Raw genomic sequence first — 26,436 nt, 5'->3', positions numbered from 1 at the left:
CATGCTGTAGGTGCTTGCTTCAAACCATAAAGTGCTTTATGCAATTTTGAAACTATATCCTTGTTGTTGTCATAAACAAATTCCTTTGGTTATTCTATGTAGACTTCCTCTTCCAAATACCATTTAGAAAAACAGACTTCACATCCATTTGGTAGACTTTGAAACCTTTGTAAGTAGCATATGCAAGAAGTGTTCTTACTCCTTCCATTCTTGCAATAGGGACAAATGTTTCCCCATAGTCCAATCATTCTTCTTATGCATACTTTTTGCAAACTAGTCTGGCTTTGTTTCTTGTTATCTCACCATTCTCATCAAGTTTGTTTCTAAAGACCCATTTGGTACCAATTACATTTTCATCAGCTGGTCTTGGAACTAGGGTCCAAGTTTTGTTCTTCTCAATATGATCCATCTCTTCTTCCATAGCTTTATGCCAATTATCATCTTGTAGTGCATCTTTCACTATTTTGGGCTCAACCTTGCTTAGTAGACATGATTTTTTCCTTAGTCTATTCCTTTTCATTGGCCTTGCATCCTTGTCACCAATGATTTGTTTTGTAGGTTGATGTCTTCTCACATAATTAACTAGTCTTGGTTCTGTCCTTCTTTCCATATTTGATTCTTTAGCTTCAAAGTCACTTTGCACTTCTTCGTATGGTATTTCGTCATCTCTTTCATATGTACTATTTTCAGAATCAGAATGTACATTTTCTTCATTATGCAACTTGACTTCTGAATGTAGTTGGGCATTCACTGGCTGTGAATCGGCTAATACTGAATTTTGTTGCTGATTTCCAACTTGATTGATAGCTTCATCTTCAATAATCATTCCTTCATAGAAGTATACAAAGGATCTATAATCTTTTGGTTTCCTAGATTCATCAACTTGGACTTCTGCATGCTCATCAATATTTACATTTGCACTCTCCACAATCTTGTTGGTGTTTGTATTCAAATACTTGTATGCTTTACTTCTAGTGGAGTATCCAAGGAATATGCTTTCATCACTTTTTGCATCAAACTTTCCATTTCTAGTATCTTTAAGAATATAACATTTGCAAGCAAACACTTTGAAATGTTTTACATTAGGTGAGTGACCATACCATAGTTGGCTTTTGGGACCTTAGTAAAGAATAATTGAAAGATCATTACCCATTCTTGCCAATGGACAAAAGACTTCAAATAATAATTAGACTCAAAGATGTTTTCCATGCTTGGTGGATAATTTGTATTTAATCAGACTTGGGTAAGAGAGGACGATCAATATAAGATACTATGTACAAAAAATAGAGTATAAATGCTCATTAGAGAATGCCCTTTTCTACCCAATGCTAAGGTACCTTCTAAGGGCCATGGACACTATTTCAAAGGCTAATAAATGAGAAAGTCCTTGTGAGTTTGGGTAATACAATTTCAATTTCGTAAATGCAAGATGACCACATTGTACATCCATGTTTTCTAACAGATGTAGAGTTAGATGTAAGATAATCTTGGCTTCTCTAAATTCTAAGAAAACTAATTTTGTTGTTCTTTATGTCAAATTTCTTGTACACATTTTTGAAGATATTTTTGCTAGTGATGTTGAATGACTTGATGCTACTCTATACCTAACTTTACCAAGTTGTGTGGATTTTCTATTATTCTTTAAAAATACTTTGTACTATTTCTTTCCCACAATAATAGCTTGATTTTGACATGACTAGTCATTTGGAAGATGGTAAAAAGTTGCAGGGTCTTTATGCTACTAAGAAAATAAGATTAATGTTGTGGATAGTTTAATAATATTCATCAATAGTTTCCTATTCCATTTTTTTGTGATGGAGTTCTAGTAAGATGTATTGAGCCATCTAGACCCATTGATCTACTTGGAGGTTCCAAGTGAGGACTGGCAACTCTATTTCAGTTACACCTATAATTAATTTTCATATCAAAAGACCCAAAGATGCAAAAAATGAGACAACCTTGATACCAACAAGAACAAGTACAAGCTAGAACTCATATAGGGAGAGTGAACAATGTGGAAAGACTAAATTTTGCTAAGTCATTTATACCTACCTATCTATCATTGTTCTAAAGTATGTATACCAAATATAAATGCTTTTTTCATTGATGTAAGAAATCCATATATATATATATATATATATATATATATATATATATACTTTGAAGATTCAAGTGATAACATAATCAAAACACAAAAAATTGCACAGGTCTAATTAAAGGATAAACATTTAATGAAATCATTTCTTCATGTATAAATGTTATCTAATATTTTAGTGGAGACACTAGTAAAAATATGCCCCAACATATGAATCCCTAGCCTTTCATTTAGAAACATGTACTTATCATAGTTAGTAATGGGACTATCATCATTCACCAAAAAGTGTCATATCACTATTAGGACAATCACATTAAAGATACAAAGTAACCTTAGCTTACGTATTAAATATATCTTTTTATTTCTATTAAAATACACTTGAAATCTTAAATCTCCAAACATACATGTCATAAACTCACAATGCTACCAAGTCAATATATATACCATAAACTATCTAGATTAATATATCACCAAATATACCATGCCAAACATGCATCAAATTTGAACCAATGTATAGAGCTCTCCAAGAGCTTTCCATTGACTACTCGAAGTCCAAAATCTGACTCCATATGCCCAAGTTATGCCCTAATTTGTGCTCAAAATAAACAACATCCAACTTTCGGGCTCTTAAAACTTTGAAAAATATCAAAATCACAAAACTAAACCTACACCAAATTGTAGTGCTCTAAATTATCTTTCCAACACCTATAAGAAGTCTGAAATCCAATATCCCGAGAGAAAGTTATGGCCATTTTACTAAGACAGTCTTTTTACTATTTTCCTTGTGATTTTTTTTTTGACAAATTTTTTTGATGTGATTTAATTTGATAGCATCACAAGCTGAAACTTAAAAACTCTTTCATTTCCTCTAAACATAGCCAAACTAGGGCATATTATATATGAAAATTTATGGAAATGTCAACTTGGATCTAATGGTGAAGTCTGTTTTTACCCAGGAGGTAAATTTTTGCAAGCTACCCCTAAAACCTCATTTGAATGAAACATCCAAAAAACCCTTTTTTCCAACAATTTCACATGCCTAAAATCTACAAATATCCCATCATAACAACAAACCTAAAATCCTCAGATCTGTAATAAATAACTCATATATCTTGTCCTCTTCTTTTATCCTCTCATGCATTCCCATGTAGTCGATCTAGGGTTATAATAATAAAACCATAACTTTGATACTCCTTATAAGGAAACTTGCAATAAAGAACATAATCATTTCCACATAACTCATTATAGATAATAAAAAAAGTATGCAAGAGAATATACAAAATACCCACAAAAATGTGACACAACATATACCCTGGGAAACACTTATTGAGGAAAAACCTAGCCTCCAAAATCATCCATCACCATGTATTATTTAACAAAAATACCATTGCAATACAACCATCGAAGCCTTCAATACCATAGCCACAACCAAGCAATCTGTGTGAACAAACATGATTCCACACATCCCATGCCATGCTTCAAACCTTCACAAATGCTCTCTTGGCTAACCCGCCAAGCCTTGTTCCGCTCAACTCTTATCATTTTGCCTTTTGTCTTCTCTTCTCACCTAAAACTACCCTTGTGGTTGCTCATATAGTGGCAAGTCACACAAAAGCACCAAGTGGTATTACATAAACCATGTGCTACCTAACCAACTGACCCCACATTTAATCTTGGAATTTTAATTCTTTCCCCAATATTGAATAATTACATCCAATATTATCACAGTGTTACAATACAACTCATCAAGTATATCCCATGGGAATCTTTACATGTTGCACGTCCATCTAGGTGCAACATTACATAATAAAATAAAATAATTCAATATAAAAATATTATGAAATGTGTGCAACACCCATTATCTCAACAAAGTATCCTATGTTGCCAAATTAGATGTTTTACCTACTAAACCCAAGTATGAAATGTTCCAAATTGGATATGAATTTAGACCATCCACACATATTATGACCTTTTTCTACTCTTCCAAACACGTAAAGGTGAATAAACCCCTAAGATGCGATGTGATCTTCATTTTCATTCATTTTACGAACACATTGAATGGCAAATGCAGTGAAGAATGGTAATTTGGACTAGAATTTTAATTGACTTATAATATAATGTCACCTCTCTTAGAAGGATATTGAAGATTTAGTATTGATGGAGCCCTATTTTTTTGCAAAAAATTATGGCCTCCATTTAAGAGATGATGTTGAAGACTTGATGAAGTACTATAGCTTGAGAAATATATTTACTATTTTCATTAGATTTTTGTGATCCATCCCACTTGAATAACTTAATTCTTTATCAATATTCCTCTAATATAGTTGTTTACCTTAGCCCAAGTTGACCCATATACAATATCATATCTTTGTTATATGTTTGTATCATAAGAAAGGGTCCAAAATGCTCTCTAAATCACCTTGTACAAGGCTTTGCCTAGCCTACCAACACTAGCAAGAAGGAAAAATATAATTGAATTTCAATGCTAGTAGAGAAGAAAAAGTGAGTATTAGTTTGTGAGAAGAGAATGATGCATATGGAATGAACATATAACTCACCCAGTCAACGATGTTATAGCAAGGTTGCCTTTTGGTGAGATCAATGACTGGTCTTCCAACAACCAACTACAAGAGAATGACACCAAAAATATAGACATCATTGAATGGTGTAAGATGGTAACTTGAATAGTAGTCAGGATCCATGTAGCCAGGTGTCCCTTTAACAAGTCTACTCACATGTGACTCACTACCTAATGGACCTACCCTCACAAGCCCAAAATCAGATACTTTTGCTTCCATTTTATTGTGTACCAAGATATTGCTAGGCTTAATGTCTTTATGGATGATGGTAGGCTTGCACTCTTCATGCAGGTGATTAATCCCTGCACTTGACCAAATGCTAGCAAATATTCATTCTTTTCTAATGGTGAGATTGGCAACAATAGTTCCTATAAGAACTATACAAATTAAGTTGATTTGTCTAACTGATTCATATGAAATCATAATAGTTTCTCTAATAAAACCTATTTATTAGTATAATTTTACATAATCATATAAACAAATCAAAATCTAAAATGTGTCATATAAATCTAGTTTTAAGAACAACATGAGTAAACATTTTTTTCACCCAATTATGGGTTAATATGGTCATTGTTTAAATTAAAAGAAATTTAAAATGTTATTAGATGAAGGCTATCTTTAAACATCACATACTCACACACTGCTTTCTCTACTACCCTCTTTGAATAGTAATACTAATTCTAAGCACCAAAAGAGAAAGAGGAGAAATTATTTTAATAAAGTTGGAATATGGATATAAGTTTACAAGTCTTTCCATGCTATACAAATACAAAGTAAATGGGTTACCTTGGTTTGGATGTAGTAATGAAGATTGCTCCAATAGTCCTCATCGACTATGGTTTGCAGACTTCTATTGGGGTCAAGGAAAATGGTGTTGATGGAGGAGGTGAGGTGTTTAGAACAACTGTCAAATGAATACTAGAAACTAGAACACTAAGGAGGGCTATAATTACCTAATTAGAAAATAGCTAAGACCAAAGATAAACATCTAATTGTGATTGTATTGGGATAAAAAGTGCTTACCTAAGGTAGGATTATTCTCATGGCTAGCATTACAAAATAAAATCCTTATAGCTGATACATTTAGAGAAAAAGGATATGCAGGTCCAAGAAGGTGCATATTATGAACTTGCAAATACTCTCACCAATGTTGGAGCTAGTTACAAAATAAATTTGGATGCAACTCATCAATACTAAGGTCAATCGTAAGAATATTTCAAGCTTGGCCTATTCAAAATAATGACTATTTGTATGGTGGCTTGTGGACTGCAAACCATCTATTGTCATATGGGAGTTATGGTAGGAGAGATAGATGCATTTTAAAAAATAAAAGGATAGGATAGGAACAACTTATTGACAAGATGGAGGTTGCCATTATCAATATTGTGAATAATAGAATATTGACTATGCAAAAAATGGTAGAAAAGATGACTTAGAAGAATAAGAATATGAGAGGTAGATGGATTGGGTTTAAAATTCCTTGGTATGTTAGTTTGAGCTTTACTTGGTTTCGAGAACACTTTAATATTCTTTACTTAACAAGGCTAACCACATGAAGGTGGAAGCTCATCTTGCCTCACCCCTTTCCCCCTAACATCAATCTAAATTATCCATTATCATATAATTACATACTTCATTCATTAATTCAACCATTTATGAACTATAACATTCAATCAATACAATCACATAACATTCATTAATATGATATAAAATTCATTAGTACACAATACTAATAAAGACTTCATTAACACATAACCATATTAATTAATATGAAATACAAATCAATATTAATATGCAACATTCATAGATAATTACTTAAAACAAAGTTCTTTCATTATCCAACAAAGTTTATCAAACAAGGTTTATCAGAGAGCATTTTTAAAAAATCATTTCTTCTTTTTTTTTTTCTTAGATTTGTTAAGAAAGAGGTCGATAGGAGCATCAATATCTTCCTCATTCTCCTCCTCTTGTGGCACATGTAATGTCAAATTATGACTCCTCTTGTTTGGAGGAGTAGGAGGTTGCTACACTAAAGGGGCTCCATTGCAAGAACAAGTAAATGGGTTAAATTGGCATACTCTTTTTCTTTTTTTAATTGTTACAAGTATTTAATTACTTAGAACACCATAACATACATTTTTCTTACCTAAAAATGCCACATCATGTAGATTAACATTTTGATTGACCACCACGTCAACATGCTAAACACTTGGAACATGATCCACTCCTTCACCATGATGTTTAACATGCTCTTAAAATATTCAAAAAAAGGTTACACATCAAATTGCAATTGAAGATGTTAAATTTTATTCATAATTATGTAATTAGTTTCCAATATCAAATTAATACCTTCACCACTATAATGCTCATCATGGCCTTCATCACGAGCGGGTTTAGTGATAGGATATGAAGGGTGCAGTGCAATATTATGCACATTGTTATGCACTCAATTTATGTTCAAAACTAACACCAAAAAAGAAAATTTTGAATTATTTAATTTGATTTACTTTTCATTTAACCAATTTGCCTATGTCTCATTTGGTGCACCAAATTCTTGGGTATGGTTTTCAGATTCTTGGCGTAGGCGTGCAACCACAACTTTATAGCATTTCTTGAAGGCAATTTTTTTATCTTCATATGTGAGCTCCACGTTGAATCCTGTGCCATGTATTTTTTGCTTAATATCATCAATTTTTCATGTATGGTTTGATTTAAAAAATTGTTTGCAACTTTATAGAAGAAAAAATATATGAAACTCTATTGTTGCTACTTTCAAGTCGAGACTAAAGACTCATATAGCCACTAGAGCCAAGTTTGTGTTGACCAACCTTTTCTAGTCTCAATTTGTTAGCCACTGATGTGTCCGACAGTCTATGAACAATTTTAAACATGTTAGATTATATATTTACAAAGATCACTAATTAGTGTATGATTACATTCTACTTAATACTATCATGACATACCTTCTTTTCCCCTGTGTTGGTTCATTTCCTTTATTATCACATAGCCTTTTCTCCTTTACATCTTCTATTATTTCATTCCACTCCATTAGTGGAATCATTGGAGGACTATCATACTTTGGGTTCTCCTTTAGACCCCTTCTATATTGATCCCTCATAGTCTTTATATGTCTTGATGCTTGTTTCAGAAGTAGGGTGGTGCCAAAAATGTTTTTTTCCAAATATGTCCTTGAAAGATGTAATTAGCTTCTTTTTTAATTTAGAACTTTTTTCATTCTGCCTTTATTTTTTTTTTTGTTAGATTAATGACTTTAATATAGTACAATATATGAAAGAAAAGAAAAATATTGTAGCAATGATATGAAACTACGTACCTTTTATGTATAGTGGCTCCAAATAGCCTCAATGTTTTATCAAAAAGATGATCAAAGAAAACACTATTTCCTACAAAAATATAAAGGGATTATAAGTCCAAAATGAGTTATGTATACGTAAACTAAAATCACACTTTAAATAATAACAAATTTAAAGCACCTGGAAGCTTTGTAATTTTAATGGAAACATAGTTTTCTTGTTCAACAACAATGTCCCTGCAAATGAGCTTGTACTAATAACATGGACTACTCCAAGAAATGGATCAGCTTCAGTAGTACTGGTCTTTATTGCTCTATTAGCTCAAGGTCTATCTATTAGTGCACAAAATAGGCACATGAGTATAAAAAGCACCCAACAAAAAAAGATGCATGATTAGCACATTACAAGATATAGCAAAACAAGGTTTTACCAGTTGTAGTGGGAATATATGAAGATGTTTACATGCTCGTTCTTGCTAACAATGCACTCAGCAATATCAGACCAGCAACCAAAGGAGGTGTCCATACTTCATCATGAGCTAAAGAATACAATATTGTTAGCAAAGACATTTGCAACGGATAAAAATCAAATGGGATACTAGCTAGAAGCATCCAAAAATAAAAGTTAAGTGTTATAATGTTGATGAAAAAAAACAATGTTGCACCAGTTTCACTTTCAACATTAGATTTCCTATTTCAACACTTAGTAATTGACTTAAATAAACTCAATGGTGTAATAATACTATAATTATAAGTAATGTTGTAAAAAGAAAGTATTACTTACACGAAGGTTGTGCACTACAACCCTCACCATGTTCACCATATGGTGTCACAGTGGTCACATATTTCTGTAGAAGAACACATAATATTTTAGATCATGATCCATAAGATACTATAAAATATAAACATATATTAAACATATATTATTGCTTTAGATTAATTACTACTTTTCTTCAAAGAATTGACCCTACGACCTAGTTCTTTTTTCAGTGACTCTTTCTCTTCGCTTGTATCACCCTCGATGATAATTTAACAATTTCATCATTGTATCTTTGTTTGAGTTGTTGGGCCATGAACATAGGGTCAACACTACGGACGATGTCATGTAGAAATGATGCTCGTATTTTAGCCCATATTTGATCTGCTATCATTTTAGTTTTTCTCTATCATTTATAACACCAATATCAGTAAAATTCCATCAAATAACTCCAAATTCATAAAGAAAAGAACATAATAATACGATATTTGTTTCTACATAATTTGAACAATTACAATAATTAAGGTTTACCTTTGTTGAAGAAGGTTGGTGCTATGGTGCATACCCACCTATGCATGGTGGTCTATCCATGTCGGCCTATGAAAAAGATTAGTAATTCTTAGCAATCAATAGTGAAATGAAAGTATTTGACATGTTGTACTTAATATTTAAATCTACACATATAGTTTTCAAAGAAAAATTTGGCGTAACTAATGTGCATATCTACAAAATTCAGTATCAGTAAAATTCCATCAAAATAACTCCAAACTCATAAAGAAAAGAACATAATAATATGACATTTGTTTCTATATAATTTGAATAATTATAATAATTAAGGTTTACCTCCACTAAAGAAGGTGTGTGAGCTGGTGCATCCCCACCTATACATGGTGGTCTATCCATGTTGCCCTGTAAAATAGATTAGTAATTCTTAGTAATCAACAATGAAATGAAAGTATTTGACATGTTGTACTTAATGTTTATATTTGCACATATGGTTTTCAAAGAAAAATTTGGTGTATTTAATGTGTATATCTACAAAATTCAATATGAGTAAAATTCCATCAAAATAACTCCAAAGCCATAAAGAAAAGAACATAATAATATGACATTTGTTTCTAAATAATTTGAACAATTACAATAATCAAGGTTTACCTTTGCTAAAGAAGGTGTGTGAGATGGTGCATCCTCGCTTGTGCATGGTGATCTATCCATGTTGCCCTATGAAAAAGATTAGTAATTCTTAGCAATTAATAGAAAAATGAAAGTAATAGACATACTAAAAAAATTATTAATAATAAAATAGATTGTATATTGGAGATAATATTAATTGGAGACAGTTGGTTTAAATGCTATACTTACCAGTCCCATGATAGGAAATTTTTTATGTCTACATGATTCAAATTGTAATCTATCAGAAGCTCTTGCCTTGCACTTATTAATTTTATTGCACGTACAAAAACACAATTTCCCTTGCATGCCTCGAATATACAATTCACCAACTTATTAGTTGACACAGGTCAAAAACTATTTATAAATTTTGTAATATTCCCTGTTGCTTTTTGCCTTCTATCAATATACATAGAAAATATTTTACTTTGATAATTTTCTTTGCATTGTATGTAATTTGGTGACAATGCATACCCACACATACTTTTTTTATATTGCACAATCTGCATCCAATTGTTGTACTTGTAACAAGGTCCTACATACTTGATCAATTTAACAACTTTATTATAATATACCTTAATGCCATCTGTGGAAAATAGGCCCAAACCATGTAATGAAGATGGAGCTATGTGATATATCATTTCATTATAAAAAATCAGTGTTAACTAGAGGTAGTTCCTTGGGTACACATTCTTTTTGAAGATGTGTGTACTTTAAGGGAACCTCCCTATCACCTTTTCTCTCATTATCATAAGAACATGACCCCCCCTAAGAAAGAAAAAATTCCCTTTATTTATTGAACTTTCTTCCAGTCTTTTGATCTCTAGTTGATCTCCCTATTTTAGATGTACTAGATGTCTCACTTTTGTTTTCTATTACCACATTTTCCTTACTCGAGGAAGACATATAAGACAAATACCTATTTGGTGATACCTACAATACATAAATGAGAGACACACTAGGAAAAAATTTGATGTTGATGTTGATGGTAAAGAGGAGATATGCAAATAAAAAATTATATCTATAGGGTCTATTGACATATACTTGTCGATCCATGTGACTGTGCAAGATCCTAGTCACATGCATTGAATAGCCTATATATGTAAATCATTTATCTTAAGCCAGCCAAAAATTTGGTCTAATTAATGTAAATATCTAAAAAAATATGTTGTGCTTGATGTTTATATTTGCACATATGGTTTTGAAAGAAAAAGTTTGTCACATTGCTTATCAAATTCATCCATATTTTAATGAATGAAAAGTTGTATGCTTCCAATGCTCTATAAACTACAAATTACATGATGCATTCATCGAAATCAAACAAATTCCTATAAATAAAAATTGTGATCCCATCATACTTGACATTACTCATACCTTGATAGACATTTCATTGATCATGTCATTGATCATCACCTTCATCCATGTCGTCATCATCACCATCATCACACTTTTCACTTTGATCATCATCATCACCACTACCATCTTCATCACCATCATCATCATCTTCATCACCATCATCATCATCTTCATCACCATTATCATAATCATCATTTCCATGATCATCATCATCATCATCTTCATCAACCTGATCATGATCATGATCATCATCACCATTATCATCAGCATGACCAGAATCATCTTCTTCTTCATCATCATTGGGTAATAGTCATTCATGATCATCATTTACTTCATCTTGTGATTCTTCAGTATCTTCTTCTTCCATCACATTATACTTTATCAGTCTTCCTCTTGGATCATGTCTAACAACAAATGACCAACCTAGTTTGTCTGGATTACCAAAGTAAAAAACTTTCTTGAATTGGCTTGGTAGAACATATGGATCATCTCCAACTGGCTCAAATGACCTTGTGTTAATCATTGTAAATTCACTATCATATTCAATAATAGTCCTAGTGGGATTATTTTGATTCAGCCATAGCTTGTACCATTTGATGAAAAATAGAAGTAATTTGAATGAATTAAAGTTGAACTCAAGTATATCATCTAAAATTTCATAGTATTGATTTTTAGATTGTTGAGAATGTATGTCAGTTCTAGACGAAATATTAGTGACTGTGAAGATTGCACTTATCTTGGAATCACAAGTTTTCTTCATTTCATTTGACTTTTTTGTGCTAAATTTACAACCATTGTAGTATATAGCTTTGTAGTGTTTGACTTGCAGTTATTCAAACATGTCAAAATTATTTGCATCGATCTGTGAGTTGATATTAAATTTATGGCTCATGATTACTAATCTTCTATGTACCTTTATATCTCTTAAGTCATATTCTAGATCATGTACCATTTGTGTAACATTGAGATCTCCATTACGATGAGCTTCTTTAATGAACAATACAACACCATCCCATGTTAATAAGCAATCATTTTCTTGAGACTGTTCAATCCATACCATCATCCAATCATAGATTGTTTGCAATATACAAATGTAGTGCATCCCATTTATGACCAACTATAAAGAAAATAATTAGACTAGTTAGAAACAACTTATATTGATGATGGATAAGAATTAATTAAATACAAAAAAATTACTTATAATTACCTCTCACTCTCCTCAATCTACCTTTCTCCGTCAACTACTCCCCTTGAAATTTGTTAATAGAGTTGGGATCCCAAATGCAATCTACATAGATATTTGATGCAAACTTTGGAAGATATTCACTATGTTACACCATGGTCTAGTATACCATATATTCCTCTACCATAGAACTCTATTTTGTAGAGGTTCACACAATTCAATCTCCTCAACTTGGTGTATGAGGTAGCGTTCTTGAGCATTGAAAAGGTTGAAGGTAGACATTTTTACATTTCATACATAAGATGTGGAATTTTTCTCTTCCAATATTTAATATCTTTTTTTTATCAATTTCTTTAGATGATAACCACCTAAAAGAGATTCAAGATGCAAGAACATATAAACAAGATTTCAAATTAAATTATACAATAGATTTTAGATAAAATTATACAAATCTAAAAAAAAACACTTCTAATCTCATGTACTTTCCAAGATTATATACAACTTGTTTAATATCGTTGTCAAATTATGTGGGAGGGATAGAGGTAGGACATACTATAATCATTAAATAATGCAATAGGTAGTATATTAAATTTTTACAAATATATTATAAATAGAGAACATGACTTACCTTGACGAAGGTATGCTAGTCACTTGTTTTCAATCCTAGCCCAAAATCACCTTTCTTATATACAAGAGTGCTTATATTTGCAACAAATCCTGTGTAAATATTTTTTAATGACTTCTTTTAATGCATCACTTTGTTGCTTTGTTAATAACCAAGGAAGGGCACTCATATTTATGCGGTGTCCATTGCTATTTGATTCAATGAAATCTTTCAATGCATGATTGGATTCATGAATGTTAGTACAAATTTTGGCAATTTTTCCTCTATCACGCCTTTCATCCAACATTTTTCATAGTATCTCTGTTACATTCTTTTCAATATGCATAGCATTAAACAAATGCACGATTGGGAGATCTTTGTAGTACGATAACCTACTAAATTGAGTAGGATAACTTTTCATTCCTCTAGGAAGTTGGTCATTTTTGCCTTTACAACCTTCATGAGCATAAATTAAATCATTACTAAATATAAGACAATATCAAAATATAAATTTCAAACTTCGAACCACAAACTAGACATTACCTTGACAATTTAGTTAGTCATATTCTAATTTCCATAGATGAGGTGTCATTCTTCATAGCCTTGATGTTGTCTCTTCTTTCCCATTAAAAAGATATTTTTTAGTAAATCGATACTTATGATTATTGTGGAGAAAGTGCCTGAACTCATCGAATACCTACTTTCCTAAACTTTTTGAATGACGAGATTTTATCTTCGGACCACAAACTAGAATGCAAATTTTTCTTTTATTTGAAGACTTAAAAGATCATTTACAATTGGATCATGTAAAATTATCATGCACAATGTAAGCATACAAAAATAATGTGTAAGCACTATAATAGATCAAAAATATGTGACCTTAACAATATAACATATCGCAAAAATGAGTTAGCTCAGGGGCATCATGTATTGTCCATACAAACATTGCATGAAATTGAAATAGTCTTTTTCCTATTGGTCTAGAGATGTCATACATAGTGACATCATTTAATAACATTAACAACTTGTCAATTAGGGGCTCAATATACATGTTCATATCTTTAACTTAATACTTACCTAGTAATTGAATGAACATAAACATTGCATAATTATTATGACCATTTTTATGCAATATTGATAAATTAATTTAGATAACTATTAAATGAAGAAATACCTCACACAATCATTAACAACATTATGTACTCCCTCTTTATAGACATCTAAGGAGGAATATTATTGTTTATAACAAAAAAAAGCCACACTAAGTAAATAGATCTCATATCTCCAAATGGATTGACACCATCTGCTACCAATGAAAACTTGAGATTATGAGGTTCTTCTTTAAAGTGTGATCATATTTCTTCTATCTCTTTAAATATAGAACCATCTCCAAGCATTCAGATAATGTTATCTTGATTTCTATTGTATGCATGGCAATCCATATATTGTGCCAAGCTAGTGCACCTAAATAATCGTTGAAGACGTTGAATAATAGGAATGTACCGAAGAACCTTGTGGGGCACCTTTTTTGTTATTTGATCTAACTGATATCTACTAAAATGACAATTAGGGCATTCTATTGCAAATTTATGTTGTTTGTGATATGATCATTAGGACATGCATATATTGTATGATACTTCATTTTGTAGGAGTTGATGAAATCCAATTCCATAGCTTGCCAAGATCACTTGCATGTAAATAACCTGTCGAATGAAAACCAAAGAAGGAAGAGGTGGAGCTTGGAAAAACCCTAAATGGACATGAGAGAGAAAATATTGCAAATAAAAAAAAATGTATTTACAATGAAAATGTGATGTTAGTTGTGAAAATAGAATGAGAGAGCCTGAATATAAAGGCCTTATGGAAGCTTGTAGAACAAGCTAAAAGATGCTAGAAGATAAGGTTGACAACTAAGCACATTTCCACAAATAGGTGGAACATGCTACAAGGGAACAAACTCTAGTGTTGTCAACAACTCATCACTACAACTAATAAATACTAAATATTAAATAAATGCATTAACCTAAGTAAGCTTAAGTAAATAGAATAAAGAATAATTAATTAATTAATTATTTACTCTAACACCCCCCCTTAAGTGCAACTTAGGGGAATGCCTTAAGTTCAAAAAATTAAGAGAAAAATATAAAATGGGTCCCGAAAATAAGGCCATGTTAGGTACCCATGTACAATGCAAGAAATGCAACCACTAAAAATGGAGAAAGAGAGAAAACCACATGGGAAAAACCCTCTCCCAAAAAGAGGTAAGAACCTAGTGAAGAACTAAAGAAGCCTGCAACTAGGGGAATGCCCCCTAAAACTAGAACAAAAAGTGATCATGAAGAGCATCACTAAAGCATAAAGAAGTTGCAAAATCTACCATTAGAAAGAAACTGCTGATCTGAAGAACCTCCATGGAAGAAGAAGACACAAACTAAGCATGTCTATATGGTAGATGATCCATCTCACTGGAATGCATAGGTAGCCAGCCACTGCAATCACCTTGTATATAGGATCAACCACTGAATACATAGCTCACACTATCAAACCATCAAACTAAGGATGCATTAGAACAACAACATAACCCCCCCTTAATGTAGAGAGGGTGAGATGATAGGTAATTGATAAGGTGGGCCGAAATCTTCTGCAAATAGAACCAAGAATGATGAGAGAGGGGAAGATGTACAAACACCTATAAAGACATGGTCACACTGATGCTGCATGGGAAAACAAAAGGAAGAAGGCCTAAAGAAATAAATATCTATCCCCTCCATGGTGCTTAATAAAAATAGTGCAAGTACAACTATGTCAAAACAACGTTCATGAACCTAAAATGCAAAAGTGACACTTTATCTCAGTGCGTATACATAAAAATGCTTACAAATGATGTCTACAATGATTAGAAAAGAAAACAAGCTGATACAAAAGGTAGTACAACCCAAAATAAAAGATTCCATGCCTTGAAAATGATTCTAAGACCTAGAACACCCAAGATATCCACCATAGAGAAAAAATGCTAAAAACATGATAGAAAGAGCATGGGCTAGAATCTAAGGAAAAAGACCACATTTTTGAGAAGGTGACAAAACTAACTTTCCAATAATATAACATTTTCAAAAAATGGACATGGGGCACAAAAGAAAAGCTTGTTGAAGTAAAAAAAAAAACTTTAGATTTTGACTAGAAAAATGGGCAATTAAACTACATCAAAACTTGAAAATACCTAGACAAATGTTTCTGTCTTGGAACTAGATTTTTGATGCTTCTTTTGGATCGAAAAAATACCTCTGTATGCTCAAGTTATGGCCAAAAAACTTTAAATAGGTCCAAAATGACCCTAGAGAGCTTGGCAGGGGTGGTGATGTAATGTTGATGTCATGCTAACGTTAGCATTTCACACCAAAAAAATATACGGCTTGGGGGCCATCATGATAAAAAAAAGTGCCACATGGCAGGTCTGTATGGTAGCCATGTGGCAGAGGGGTGACGTGGCAAGGTCCACATGGAAAAGTGCCACGTGGCACACATGCCATGTCTCACGTTGACTATGCAAAATGAGCTACCAAGTGTGCAAAAAAATGCTTGCTATACTATTGAGTTGGTAGGTAGAGGAGCTACAGACTAGCGCTAAAGTTCGGTGGAAGTTGCAGGAGGCGAGGGCGTTGCTTGGCTATGGTGGCCGGTGGGTGGTCCACCAGCGGCGGCTGGGCCCGAGCTACCTTGTGGTGGCACAGCTGGCTACAATGGCCTAAAAGTAGCATCCAAGTGGTGTGGTGGTAGCTGTGGGGTGGCGTAGTAGTGATGGCCCCTATTTTTAATTTTTTAAATTTTTGTCACTCTACACATCCGTACGACTATATAGGAAACCCTCCAAGTAAATTTTTTTTGCCTCTTGAAGCCCTATTTCCAAAATTGATAAATTTTATATGAATCCTAATTGTAAATGACCTTTCAGATCCAATGGTAGTGTCCATTTGGGCCCAAAGTGCTTTAAAAAAAGCTCTTCCCCTGGATTGAAGAAAAAAGTACAAACAAACTAGGGTTTGTGTCTCTGAATCATGGCTTCAAAAATCCTTCAATAAAGAAGTGGCAGGGAGGCTCTAATACCATATAGGAGTTGATGAAATCCAACTCCATAGCTTGCCAAGATCACCTACATGCAAATACCTTGTTGAAGGGAAACCAAGGAAGGAAGAGGTGGAGCTTGGAAAACCCTAAATGAACATGAGAGAAAATATTGCAAATAAGAAAAAAATGTATTTACAATGAAAATGTGATGTAAAAATACAATGAGAGAGCCTGAATATAAAGGCCTCATGGAAGCTTGTAGAACAAGCTGGAAGATGCTAGAAGATAAGGTTGAAAACTAAGCACACTTCCACAAAAAGGTGGAACATGCTAGAAGGGAACAAACTCCCGTGTTGTCAACAACTCATCACTACAACTAATAAATACTAAATATTAAATAAATGCATTAACCTAAGTAAGCTTAAGTAAATAGAATAAATAATTATTACTCTAACACATTCTAATCTAATTCATAATAGTAGATAATTCACAGTACGAATGAGGTAGAATATTTGATGGTGATAATAAAAACTCACCTATCAACCTACAAAAACAAAATATACATTGTTAATATAATGAATAGTAATGGTATGCTAACATTGTGTTGCAGTGCAAGGTAGGAGTATCCCCAATGGAGATGTCCTAGCCCTTAGCTATATAACCACACATCAGAAACAAAACAACAAGAAACAATAATGCAAGATCTAATACCAAATTATAATACTTGATTTATAAATAGATAAGTGATTACATGCAATATGCCCGGTTGTAAGGCCTTTCGGGTTAGGGCCAAATATAAATAGAAAATTACAAAATCAATTCTACAAGATCCAACATGATCCAACTTACAACCAATCTCAGCTAGTCCAGATACACAACTGGATAAGAACACCAAGAAGAATCTACACTTGTACTCACAGGCCCATCAAGAGATCCTCTAGTTCCTAAGCCGCAACTCTAGCTTTGCAAATTTGCATCTATCCTTCCTTCTTCCCAACTCCATAATAATCACTAAAAGACTCCCCAAGACCCCAAACCATACTAATCTAAGCCACAAGTTAGATGAGAACACAAATTAAATACAAATACATAAATTAAATGTCATAAGTCAGCCTACAATAACAATTAAATATCCAAAAAATTGATGTCCGAGTAAAATCGTAATATCTCCTAGCTTTGATTGAATTAGAACTCATGCTTTGAATCATTGGTAGAAATATAGGTCCCCTGTATCCCCTTAAATATGCAAAGGTTGATTCCTTAAGAAAAAGTGCACATCCACTCTGAAATTCAAGTATAGAAACCTATTGTGCAGTTTGCCAAAAATTGATATTGTAGGAGCATCACCATATCTCCCAACCTATAAAGAGTTAGAAATTACAAAATTGATACAAGGAATTAATATTGGCATTCTTCAAACTTTGAAGTGCATATATTTTTATCCATTAAGGATAATTAGTTACATTCTCTACAATAGGCACCCAAAAACTAGAAAAATGTAGTTCTAGTAGCAAGGTAAAAATAATTCCAAACTTCAATTCAATCCATCCAATCTCTATGAAATGATGAGGAAAGGTTCTTAAATGTGTCTCAAACACATCCCTAACCATGAAAATATAACTTCACCAAAACCCAAGCTCAATGCTTCTCAACACTTAGCCAAAATCCCTCCAAACATGCAGAATTGCAGGAAAGTCTAGGATGCTCCTACACATTTCTACATTGGATAAACCATTCACAACCTTCAAGTTCACCAAAAAAACTATTAAAAAGAGAAGAGTTGTTTGGGAGCCTTTTTATAGGGGCTCATATGCCTTTACCACCTTCATCATCATTATCAGATGCACTAGTAGCATCATTGTGAGCATCTTCATCACCTGTGCCAATAACATCTTCTTCAATCATGTCCTCTAGCGCATTATCATCTTTGTTTTGTGAGGACAATTACATTTATCATTTGTTTTTTGAATTGAGACCACAATGTAGTCATTGTCTCATTATTTTGTTTTGGGTTCATATTGTTAGGCATGATGTTTCTTCATAGGAAAATATATCTACAAAAATATTGGACATGTTGTACTTAATCTTTATATTTGCACATATGATTTTGAAAGAAAAATTTGATTTAACTAATGTGTATATCTGCAAAAATATTGGACATGCACTTAATGTTTATATCTACACATATGGTTTTGAAAGAAAAATTTGGTGTACCTAATGTGTATATCTGAAAAAAATTGGACATGTTATACTTAATGTTTATATCTACACATATGGTTTTGAAAGAAAAAATTGGTGTAACTAATGTGTATATCTGAAAAAAAGAAAATATGTTGTACTTAATGTTTATATGTGCATATATGTTTTTGAAAAAAAAATTTGGTGTAACTAATGTGTATATCTACAAAAATTTTTTTGGACATGTTGTACTTAATGTTTATATTTGCACATATGGTTTTGAAAGAAAAATTTGGTGTAACTAATGTGTATACCTGCAAAAAAATTGGACATTTTGTACTTAATGTTTATTTTTTCACATATGGTTTTCAAAGATAAATTTGGTCTCATCAAGAGTTGAATTGTTCTATGAAAGTCCTAGTTTATTCATACTTGTCCAAAAATTGTAAACTTTCTATTATATGTTTTGATAGATTGGTGCTCACATTAAAATTCAAACCTTTCCCTCTACATGATTTAGTTTGTAACATAGATCATTTGGAGTGAAGTTTATTCTTGGACTAAGAGATTTTATCCATCCATAAATAGCACCAGCAATCTCCTCTATATTATATTAGTGGCCAACATTGGTAATTTTGAAAATCAGCAATATAGGTGTCCACTAAACAACATGTTCAAACTAAGCCAACTTCTTAAAATGACATTTAGGGTCAAATTTTTCAATAAGCCTCTTAGTGAAATCTTCATAAGAGATACTCTGATCATGTCCCATTATGATCATTTTGTGGTGGCACCAATCATGAGCAATAACAATGAAGTGAATAGCAACATATATAAATGGCCTCATCTTCTAGCATGGGGATAAACTAGAAATAGGTATATATCACTAATAAGTTTAGCATCGATTTGCGACAACTATGTGTTGCAATTACGACAGCAATGTGTCGCCACTACGACAGTAATACACTTCATTGTTTTTTAGTCACAAATTACGACGTCTATCCTATACTATCCCAATTATGATGTCTATCTGTCGCTATGCAACCACTTTATTGTGACATCAACCCCATCAAAATTTTTGTGGCTGACATTGCAACTGCAACGGACACCCGAGCAATTGTAATGGTAGTTGGTGTCGCAGCTACAACAACCCTGTCACAATGCTTGTGGTTGACGTCGCAATTGCGACAGATACCCTGGCAATTGCGACGGTAGTTGGTGTCGTAGTTACAACAACCTCGTCACAATGCTTGTGGCTGACGTCGCAATTACGACAGACACCCTGTCAATTGTGATGGTAGTTAGTAGTTGGTTGACGTCATAATTCCTGTGGTTGATGTCACAATTGCGACGGATACAAAGTAAAACAAAAAAAAATTCCTCTATTATATTCAGTTGTCAATACCTGCCCATACTGACCTTTGATGTCCTCCTCGTCTTCTTCATAATCTGCCCTTGCATTAAGGGCAAGCATTTGGCGTATAAGCCAAAACAGAGAAGCATCTAAAGTCAGGAAGGCAGCTCCACCATATAAGCCAGTCTTTGCAGTTGGGCAGTTTGTTGTGAGATCATGATGTACATTTCGTGTTCAATGCAGACTTTTGTGATTGTAGTCCACATCATCAAGGCTTTCGAAAGAAAAGAGACGGCCCTAGTATAAAGGTACATGATATTAGCACGGGCAAACACATTCAGCTATCCAGACACCCTTTTATTTATATCCAAAATTGAAAAGGTTAAAGTAGTAAGTTGTTTCAAATAGCTAGTTGATTAAACTCCACTGGCTCATCTCACATTAAATTATAACATTGTTATCTAATCCTTGAATTTTCTCTTCCATTCAACATTTATGTCCTCAAACACCTAAACAGGGAAAAGAAATTGACTGTACACTGTAGACAGAGAATATTAAAAATGTGCTAACTAGTATATTGAAAATGCACCTATCATTTTTCTATTGTCTTTTTAAGATTCCAAACATTGAAGATAAAAAATGCTAACACGATTAAATTCAAAAGCTATCAAGACATATGTTTGTGATTACTTACACATCAATAATGAAAAACACCACCAGAGAAGTGGTCCTCTAGAGAGCGTACACAGGAACAACTTTCCCTTTGTAGGGATAAAATACAACTACAACCCCAAACACAGTTGATAAGAATGACAATATGATTAAGAAGATGCCCAATGTAATAGTTGGATTAGAAGGGTATTTGTAGATGACAATGCCCTTCCCTGTAATAGCAGTTCCTGAAGCAGGCTACAGAACACATAAATGAAGTAAAATATTAACTGAAGCTTTGTAAAACTAAGTTAGTGTTTTCAAATACAAAGGAAAAAGTTAAATTTAAATTGTTTAGCATACATAATCGAATAATCAATTTATTCTGAATACTAAAGCATATTGGTAAAATGCAATGTGGTCCCTAAAAATTTAAACTAACAATAATCCCGATATACTTGATGTCATGCATCTTGCTACTAATGGGTAATTATATGGATATTGTAAAGAAAATGAGGAAATTCTTTTTTACAAGGAACAAATACCAATAATAAATTTTTATTTATGGCTTGGAACAGAATTTGTTAACTAGTGGGATATTGGGGAACTAGTACCAAAAATCAACTACATCAAAACCAAGCTTTAGGGGCAAATTATTTTTGGAAAATTCATCATGAACCACATTTCAAATGGGTTAGAATCTTAAGAGAGATATACCTTGCAAACCTAAATAGGGAGGAAGCCTTAAGAATTACGAAATTTCCCAAAGGATCCTAAATATGGATCTTTATATCTAACTCTAGCAAAATAATACTAGACCACACCACATGGAACATAATGGAGGGAAGTAAAGCTTTATTTTGGGATGATTCATGGGGAGGATACCCATCGTTAGACAACTATTGAATTCAGAAGGATCAAAAAAATGCCTTGAAAGCTGGGGAAAATATGCCAAGGACAAAATTACAATCTAGAGCCTAACCCTAAGAGTATGTTGAAATGGAAATAGTTGGAAAGTCTAAGATTGCATCGGGAAGACATAGACAACCTAAATAAAATCTTCAAAGATAGGTTTTTCATTATTAAACCAAGTGGTGATGAAATCATTTGGAATGGTGCTAAATCAAGAAAATACAGTGGGAAGGAAGCATACAAGGTAATCTCCAATCAACAAAATCAAACTGAATCTCAAATGCCAATTTAGTTATGCTAGAGAAAAATGTCCCTGTCAAAAGTGAGAGTCTTTTCTTCAGTGGTGTTACAAGGGAAGATCTTGATTGCAGACAAGTTTAAAAGGTTTGGATTCCAAGGGCCATCAATATGCCCCCTATGCCAAATGAACGAGGATTATGCCAATCATCTACTACTCACTCATTTTTTTTCATTGCAACATTGGCAGTGGTTGTGTGCAAAATTAGGGTGGCTCTATGCATTACCAAATGATATGTCGTCCCTTTTTCAATCATGAACATTAATAAACCAAGAGAGTTTATCTGGAAACTTGTGGATTATATCACCCTCAATCCTTATCTAGGAATTGTGGAAGGAAAAGAATAGGATAATCTTCCAAAACATAGGCATGGGCATTATTTCATTGCTAAACAAAATAGAAGCAACAATAGTAGAAAGTTAGAAACAATGAATTCATGAATCTTAATTCAATAATCTTCCCCAAAATTTCATACCGGATGGGATGGTTAAATTGGTTCGAACTCATTGTCCCTTGGGTTATAGGTAAAGGAGGGAAAGTTAGCTCGAGGAAAAGAGAGAATTGTAAATGGGCCTAGCCAGCCAATGGTTGTACATGTTAAACTTTGATGGAACCCAAGAGGAAATTGCAACCCATCAGGTGTTGGATGTATCATTCACTCTAGCAATGGAGATACTGTAGCAAGGTTAGCACTACCCCTAGCTGAGGATACCAATAATATGGTGGAATTCAAAGCCTTACTAAAAGGATTATCCCTGTGCCTAGAATTGAAGTTAGCAAAAATTAGAAATTGAAGGGGACTCGTTGATTGTGATAAATGTAGTAAGATCAAAGGCTAACCCAAATTGGAGATTGCATTCTCTATTGGAAGTTGTGTTATCTTTTATTAACAAATTAGAGCAGCTTACATCTACCACATCTACAGAAATGGAAATAGTTTAGCAGATGGTTTAGCCAAGATGACTCTCAAGAATTGAACCCACAAAAGGACAAAGAGGAAAAAGGATCTTTGAATTCCTCAGATGGAGGAGTAATAGATCAAAATCTCCTTACTCTACTTTCTTTTCTTTTTTTGCAAAAGTGGTCATGTAGCTTCTAATGTTTCTCTACCAGTTTATCAAGATCAAATTTTAGGTTAGCGGAGTCAGCTCAAAATTTAGACTCATTTTCTAAACTTGTGTCTTTTTTTTCAGCTTGAACTACTTTTAGAAAATGTCACTTCAAAAGATGTTTCTATCATACTTCAATATAAAATGCTTGGCTTTAGCTGCCCTTTATTTAGCTGTAAGAAAAAATCATATTTCCAAATGAGACATTACATAATCGTAAATCCTATTATTATTGTAATGTGCCATGTCCAATGCTTGTAGCAGAATGATTGACTTTGTTTTGTCATGATCTTGGGAAAGTAGCCTCTTCCAAAGATATGTCTTAACAACACAATGCAAGCTATATCTTGACACTAAGATTTGACCGTGCAATAAAAATGATTCATTTGGAATATAATAAAAATAGTATAATGAACAGGTACTAAAATATCATAGCACAAATTGTAATGTGCACTTCACAAGCAAAAAATTAAAGGCTGAACAATCTGGATGACAGATCTATATAACTACTACTTTGAAAGCATTGCTATCCCTCAAGAGACAGTCAAGATATATGGATGACATTAGATAAACATCCCAAAGAAAGATTCAATTCATAGAAATCAAAGTAAATAAGAACTAGTAAAATCTTTTTTTCACCAAGAAATAATGCAGTTAAAGCACCACCCAGAAAACAAAATGCTCGTTCTCTATGTACCTTGAATTAAGTTTTCAGGATCTCTTTAGGTAAAGCCAAATAACAATTAAATTTCAAAATTTATGAAACTAAAGTAAATGTTAGATTTTACTGATCACTCATTAAATCGACAAAATACATAAAACAGATCAATTATTAAACAAAATCTTTGTATCCTATGCTTTTCTCTAAGCTTGGCCTCAAGGATATAATTGTTTACTGCAAGTGGAGAGACAGTGGCCTAGTAGAGGAAGAGTTCTACCTTCATTAATTTATTAGTTGCTAATATAATCCCAAATAATGTGGCATTAAGATCTAAATTTTAAAAGTAGGTGCATCATACTTTTCACAAACCCAATTTAAAATAACTACAATATAATGTCAATTTTCCTAAGATTTTTAGTTTACTATGTACATGCATACAAATTTAAATGCTAATATATCACATATTGGAAAATGATTTACTTTTATGAAAGATATATCTATCATTAAACTCCTTAGAGAGTGTGCAAATGATTTTAAGAATTAATTGTTTGCACACATAGTTAGTAAGGAATAGTTTGAACAAAGTATGCAAGTCACTGTTAAACCCATACTCATAGGTTAGGCATGAGCAGCTCTAGCTGGAATGTTATATTTAGTTGTCAATACCTGCCCATACTGACCTTTGATGTCCTCCTCATCTTCTTCATAATCTACCCTTGCATTAAGGGCAAGAATTTGGCATATAAGGCAAAACAAAGAAGCATCTAAAGCCAGGATGGCAACTCCACCATATAAGCCAGTCTTTGCAGTTGGGCATTTTGTTGTGAGATCATGATGTACATTTCGTGTTCTATGCAGACTCTCTGTGATTGTAGCCCACATCATCAAGGCTTTTGCGAGAAAAGAGAAAACCATGGTATAAAGATACATGATATTAGCATGAGAAAACACATTTAGCTATCCAAACACCCTTTTATTTATATCCAAAATTGAAAAGGCTAAAGTAGTAAGTTGTTTCAAATAGCTAGTTGATTAAAATCCACTGGCTCATCTCACATTAAATTATAGCAATGTTATCCAATACTTGAATTTTCTCTTCCATTCAACATTTATGTCCTCAAACACCTAAACAGGGAAAAGAAACTAGCTATACACTGTAGACAAAGAATATTAAAAATCTGCTGACTAGTATATTGAAAATGTACCTATCATTTTTCTATTTTCTTTTTAAGGTTCCAAACATTGATGATAAACAATGCTAACATGATTAAATTCAAAATCTATCAAGACATATGTTTGTGATTACTTACATAGCAATAGCGAAAAACACCACCAGAGAAGTGGTCCTCTAGAGAGCGTACACAGGAACAACTTTCCCTTTGTAGGGATAAAATACAGCTACAACCCCAAACATAGTTGATAAGAATGACAATATGATTGAGAAGCTGCCCAATGCAATAGTTGGATTAGAAGGGTATTTGTAGATGACAATGCCCTTCCCTGTAATAGCGGTTCTCGAAGCAGGCTGCAGAACACATAAAGGAAGTAAAATATTAAGTATAGTTTTGTAAAACTAAGTCAGTGTTTTCAAATACAAAGGAAAAAGTTAAATTTAAATTATTTTGCATACATAATTGAATAATCGATTTATTCTGAATATTAAAGCAGATTGGTAAAATGCAATGTGGTCCCTAGAAAAATTTGCTGGCTTCTAGCTACATCAAACCAAATCAAAGATGGAGTACTATCAAGCATGGGAATCGCATGAAACTAATTGTCAGTTTATAAACATACTTCAGTTATTTTGTATCATGTGAATGTGTGCTACCCATATGTTGCTTCTCTTGGCAATGTAATGATGAGAAGAGTTCACTAACATGGGGAGTCAAACTTAGAGAGAGAAATGACCCTTGACAGATATATACTACACCCAAGGCAAGGTCTTTAAAGATGGAAACCAGATATTTGAGACATACTACTTCAATTGGAAGTCTTCCAAATAGGGAAAAACAGAAATATATACTTAAGTATTATAAACAAGATAAAAGTTTCTCACACCTTTGTAAATTCTAATATAGATTGTATGAGGAAGATTTTGCAAGAGACAACTATTAATGTCAGTACATTTACACCAAAATTTAGGGAATGTGC

General features: G+C 32.8%; 1 pseudogene; it reads right to left on the bottom strand.

Annotated features, from left to right (window-relative positions):
• Window positions 1-20,441: 20,441 nt before the first annotated feature.
• LOC149555920 (uncharacterized) lies at window positions 20,442-25,200 on the bottom strand (annotated as a pseudogene).
• Between the last annotated feature and the right edge of the window lie 1,236 nt (window positions 25,201-26,436).

This window comes from Cupressus sempervirens, chromosome 5, assembly GCF_028749045.1.
Source record: "Cupressus sempervirens isolate cs-2001-9-10 chromosome 5, ASM2874904v1, whole genome shotgun sequence".
NCBI classification, from domain to species: Eukaryota; Viridiplantae; Streptophyta; class Pinopsida; order Cupressales; family Cupressaceae; genus Cupressus; species Cupressus sempervirens.
Note: the sequence above shows the minus strand (reverse complement) of the source record. Positions and strands in the feature narration are given on the sequence as shown.